The sequence below is a fragment of the Tamandua tetradactyla genome, chromosome X (assembly GCF_023851605.1).
Source record: "Tamandua tetradactyla isolate mTamTet1 chromosome X, mTamTet1.pri, whole genome shotgun sequence".
NCBI classification, from domain to species: domain Eukaryota; kingdom Metazoa; phylum Chordata; class Mammalia; order Pilosa; family Myrmecophagidae; genus Tamandua; species Tamandua tetradactyla.
The window spans coordinates 134,987,969-134,994,475 of NC_135353.1; positions in this window are offsets into that span (position 1 = coordinate 134,987,969).

Here is a 6,507-nt window from a genome sequence, read left to right on the forward strand (position 1 = left end):
TGTTGTTGAGTTGTATGATTTCTTTATGTGTACAGGATATCAAAACTTTATCCGATGTGTGATTTCCAAATATTTTCTTCCATTGAGCTGGCTGCCTCTTCACCTTTTTGACAACGTCTTTTGAGGCACAAAAACATTTGATTTTCAGGAGTTTCCATTTATCTATTTTTTCTTTTGTTACTTGTGCTTTGGGTAAAAAGTTTAGGAAGCCACCTCCTATTACTAGGTCTTGAAGATGTTCCCTACATTTTCTTCTAGAAGCTTTATGGTACTGGTTCTTAAATTTAGGTGTTTAATCTTCTTTGAGTTAATTTTTGTATAGGGTGTAAGGTAAGGGTCTTCTTTCATTCTTTTGGCTATTGATGTCCAGTTCTCCCATGCCCGTTTATTGAAAAGACTATTTTGTCCCATTTCAGTGGATTTGGGGGTTGTGCTGGTTTGAAACTGTGGTGGACCCTATTAAAGCCATGTCCTTTAATCCTCATTCAATATTGCTGGCTGGGAGCTTTTTTATTGTTCCCATGGAGATGTGACTCACACAATTGTGGATATTAACTTTTCAATAGAGGGATATGTGACTCCATCCATTCCAGGTGGGTCTTGATTTGTTTACTGGAATCCTTTAAAAAGAGGAAGCATTTTGGAGAGAGTGCCTTTTAGAATGGTGAGAGAGCAACAAGAACCATGAGAGCCCATGCAGCCATAGACCTTTGGAGATGAAAAAAGGAAAACGCCCCTAGGGGAGCTTCGTGAAACAAGAATCCTGGAGAGAAAGTTAGCAGATGCCGCCATGTTCGTCATGTGCCTTTACAGTTGAGAAAGAAGTCCTGAACTTCATTGGACTTTCTTGAGTGAAGGTAGTCTCTTGTTTGTGCCTTAATTTGGACATTTTTATAGACTTGCTTTAATTTTGACATTTCCATGGCCTTAGAACTGTAAACTAGCAACTTATTAAATTCCTCTTTTTAAAAACCATTCTGTTTCTGTTATATTGCATTCTGGTAGGTAACAAAGTAGAACAGGGGCCATGTCAAAGATCAATTGACTATAGATTTAGTGGCTTATTTCTGTGCTCTCAATTCAATCCCATTGGTCAATACTTCCATCTTTGTGCCAGTACCATGCTGTTTTGACTCCTTGTTTTTGTTGAAAAACACCAGGCATTCTATGCCTGAGGGCCATTCCATTTGCTGTTCCCTTTGTGTAGGATGTTCTCAACTTAAATAAGCACATGAGTCACTCACTTATCTTCTTCAAGTGTTTGCCCAAATGTCTTTTCAATGTAGCCTTCCCTGACCAAGTGTTTAAAATTGCAAATTCACACACACACACACACACACACACACACACGCATGCACACACACATACACAGTTCTTCTTCCCCCCTTTCTGTTGTATTTTTCTCTCATGCAATTATAGTCTTCAGTATCAGCTAGTTATTGCCATATAACAAAACACCCAAAACAATGGTGTAAAACAACAGCCAATTTATTTAACTCTTAATACTATGGGTTGCCTGAACAGTTTTGTCACAATTGACTGGTCTCTGCTGGATTTGCTCATGCATCTGCGGTCAACTGGCAGGTCAACTGGTGAGTGGATGATCCAGATGGCCTCATTAACCTTAGCATTTTCTCTTCCATGTAGCTTTCTCATCTTGCAGACTTCCATGTGTTTGTTTATACTATGGTCTCAGGGTTCCAAGTGCAGTAAGAAGCCAGTCCAAATAAACTAGAGGCTCTCAAATCTCTGCTTGTGTCTTATTTACTTATGTCCTCTTGGCCAAATCATGTCATACAGCCAGTACAGATTTAAGGGGTGGTGATATAGACTCCAATTCTTAGTGAGAAAAGTTGCAAAGTCATGCTGCAAAATGACATTATAAAGGGGTGTACAAACAGGGCCGGGAAGAATTTGTAGCCATTTTTTGCAATCTACCATATCTTCTAATATATTATATAATTTACTTCTGTGGCTTATTCTAAAAATGACTCCTCATTCATTGGTGTATCTCTGCTATAAGAATAACAATATATGGGGGGGGATTTGTGAGGAGTGATCAGTTCCAGCACATTTGCTCACATTGAAGAAAGGATGATTATTTATGAGAGGAGCTTTCTTTCCGATAGGCCTACCAATTACCACATTTGTGTGTCAAAGCTTCTGTGCAGTCTTTTAACTATTGCAATAGCACAAAGTATTAACTACCATAGTAAATGCACAGATAAAATAAGTGTCCCATATGAACATTTAAATGAATGCAAATCAATCTAATTGCTTCGCCTAGAGGCAACAGTATCATATGATGAACATTTGCTCTCGCTGAAATCGTGTATGCAAATAATATTTTAATTTTTATATACTTTCACATGGACACATTTTCAATTCAATGCCAATCCATCATTAAGGCTAAATCAGTATATTTTCTAATATGCATATGTATGTGCTTAATATTGATATAGATGATGAAGTTTAATCTTCAGAATACCAGGTGTTCTATTCTGCTCATCACTTGCCCATTTCCAACACCAGCATTATTGTGGAGAACTTATTTTAAGGATGGGGAAATGCTTTGCTTTCATGCATTTAAATTTTTCTCTCTTCTCCAATCATCCTCCACCTTCCCCAATGGTGCCCTACAATTTTGTTTATTAAAATGAATGTAAGGGCACAATACTGTCATGATTCTTTATTAACTCTTACTAGACCCTCCAAAGGAGAAAAGAAAGAAGGAAGAAAGGAGGAAGGGAGGGAGAGAAGGAAGTTAGGAAAGAAGAAAGGAAACTAGAATTAATTGAGCACTTTCTCTGTGCCAAGCATTAAAATCCTGGAATTGTCTGGAAAAGTAGATTTTATTGTACCCATCTTATAGCTAAATAATGAAAGGCGCAGAGACATTAGGTAATTTGTCAAAGGTCATAAATTATTAAATGGCATATCTAACATTGAGCCTACATCTGTAGGAACAAACATTTTCTCAAACCTTAGCAAAAGTGGACTGGAGCAGAAATTTTAGAAGATGCTATTTGCTGCCTCTTCTGGAAAAGTATTTGGCTTTTCAAATAAAATGTTTGAGCACTTGTCAAACAGACTTTGATGAGATTTATAGTCCTGTCTGGAAAGTTAAAATATACACTCACAATGCATTAAACCACACAGCCAACCATCTTTCTAGTATATAAGTACACTTGGATATAGTATTGAGCCAGAACTTCTTTCAATTAACTAGTTTAACATCAGTATCTAACTATACTCTCTTCCTCTACATATAAAAATATATCTTATACTGGCATTCTCATTCATCACTGGAGGGAGTGTAAATTGGTACTACCACTTTCAAAAACTGTTTAGGAGTATCTCCAAAAGTTATAATTATGCATACCCTATGATTTAGCAATTCAGCTCCTGAGTATATACCTGTATTAGTTTGTTAAGCTGCCAGAATGCAATACAACAGAAATGGAAAACCTTTTTTAAAAAGGGATTTAATAAGTTACAAGTTTACAGTTCTAGTGCCGAGAAAATGTCCAAACTAAGACACCAATAAGAGGTTACCTTCATTCAAAAAAGACTGATGCCGTCGGGAGCACCTCTGTCAGCTGGGAAGGCATGTGGCTGGCATCTGCTGGTCCCTTGCTCCTGGGTTCCCTTGCTTTCAGCCTCTATTTCCTGTGCGGTTCCTCACTTGGTGTCTGTGGGCCTTCACTTAGCTCTCTGAGACACAACTCTGGGTTCTGGTTTGCTTAGCATCTCATAAGAAGGCACATGGCGACATCAACTGCATTCTGCATCTCCAAATGTCTAGGTCTTGTGTTGGCTCTGTCAGCTATAAAACAACTATTCTCCAAGTGTCTGCACTGGCTCTCAGCTTTCTGCAAAATGTTTCCACTTTTAAATGACTCCAGTAAACTAATCAAGACCTACCTTGAATGTGCGGGGTCACATCTCCATCTAATCAGAAGGCCACACCCGTAAACGGGCACACCACATCTTCCTGGAGATAATCACATCAAATACCACACCCGCAACTGGTAGGGCTGCATATCTGGTAACATAAACTAACCAAAAGCGTTTCCATCCTACAGTATTGAATTAGGATTAAAGGACAGGGCTTCTCCGGAATACACATTTTAAAACAAGCACAATACCTAAAAGAAATTAGTGCAAATTCCACCAAAGACTTCTTTAAGCAGATTCAGAAATGCATTACTTCTAATGCCTAACACTGGAAACAGCCCAAATGTCCATAAACAGGTGAACAAACAAGCATAGCATGGTATCTTCATACAATAGAATACAGCAATAAAAGTAATGAACTACTGCTACACGCAAAAACATGGATGACTATCACAGACATTTATGTTACACCAAAGAGAATATATTATGATTTCATTTATATGAAGTTCAAGAACAGGTAACCTAGATGTAAGAGAGTAGTACTGATTGGGAAGGGGCATGAAAGGGTTTTCTGGAGTGGTACAAATGTTCCGTACTCTGATTTGGATTATGGTTACACAGGTGTTGTGCTGTTTGGAAAGGATGTATGTACCCTAGAAAAGCCATGTTTTAATCCTAATCCCATTTTGCAAAGGCAGTATTTCTTCTAATCCCTATTCATTATTGTGTGTTTGAAATTGTAATTAGATCATCTCCCTGGAGATGTGAGTTAATCAAGAGTGGTTGTTAAGATGGATTAGCTGGAGGTGTGTCTCCACCCATTTGGGTGGATCTTGATTAGCTTCTGGAGTCCTATAAAAGAGGAAACATTTTTGAGAAATGTTTCAGAGAGCAGAGCAGAACGACATAGCCATGAGAAGCAGAGTCCACCAGCCAGTGAGCTTTGGAGATGAAGAAGGAAAATGCTTCCAGGGGAGCTTCATGAAACAGGGAGCCAGGAGAAGAAGCTAGCAGATGACGCCGTGCTCAGCATGTGCCCTTCCAGATGAGAGAGGAAGCCTGACCGTGTTTACCATGTGCCTTTCCAGATGAGAGAGAAACTCTGACTGTGTTTGCCATGTGCCCTTCCACTTGACAGAGAAACCCTGAACTTCATCAGCCTTCTTGAACCAACGTATCTTTCCCTGGATGCTTTTGATTGAACACTTCTACAGACTTGTTGTAATTGGGACATTTTCTCTGCCTTAGAACTGTAAACTGTCAACTTATTAAATTCCCCTTTTAAAAAGCCATTCTGTTTCTGGTATATTGCATTCTGGCAGCTAGCAAACTAGAACAGGTGCATACATATATAAACCGTCACCAAGCTGTACACTTAAGATTAATGTAACTGTATGTACATTAAACTTCAAAAAACATTTTTAAAAGAGCATCTTATTCAAGAAAGAGCCTTCTCCTTTACTTGCTACATGCACTGGCAATCAATTTGCCTGAGAAATTGTTTAACATGTAACTGGTTCTGAAAAATTATGCCCTTTTGCTCTTGTTTGTCTAGCCAGAGAAAAAATCTATTCTTGATTGTTCTACTTAATTGACTCCATCCCACATATATCTATGGCTTGTATTATATTTAGCTCTCAAATTAATAGTTGACCTTCCATTCATTCACATACTGTTAACTGGTTAAACAGTAATCTCTCTGTTTCACACAGTTTTGTTTCCAACAGCTTCTGCTTCAGTGCAATGCCAACAGAACTAGTTGTTGAATTAAGCATTGTTGTTGAATTAAACCACAGCATAACTTAGTTTGTTTCACATATTTCATCACATTTTATTTCTTCAAAGAGATGAACAATTTGGGGTGACTTTAGCATGCATGTTTTTTCCCTAAGCACTTCTCCCAGTTTTCCTTTTTCCAAAGTATATCAGAAGCCCCCAAAATGTAGTAATTGAAAACAGTTCCAAAGTATTTCCAAGAGGCCCATGCGAGATAAAGAGAATGATGTCATGCTTTTTTATAGCTAAGCCTGTGTTATTTGCCTTAAAATACATACTCATAGAAAGTCCTTTACATGATTTTGTGTGTGTGTATATATATATATATGTATATATGTATATATATGTATATATGTATATATATATACATATATATATATCAGCTTTATTGAGATATAATTCATATACAATGCAACAGTGTTTTAGTTTGCTTAAGATGCCAGAATGCAATATACCAGAAATAGAACAGCTTTTATTAAGGGAATTTATTAAGTTGCAAGTTTACAGTTCTATGACTGTGAAAATGTTCAAATTAAGGCACCAACAAGGGGTTACCTTCACTCAAGAAAGGCTGATGCCACCAAGAACACCACTGTCACCTGGGAAGACATGTGGCTAGTGTTTGCTCAGCTCCTTGTCTTCTGGACACCTCTGTCAGCTGGGAAGGCACACAGTGACCTCTGCTAACTTCCTCTACTGGCTTCTTCAAATGGCTTCCCTGGTGGCATTTTCCTGGAGGTGCTTTCTTTCTGCATCTCCAAAGGTCTCTGTTATAGACTTTGTCTGCTCTTTCCAAAATAGTTCCCTTTTAAAGAGCTCCAGTAAGCAACCCCA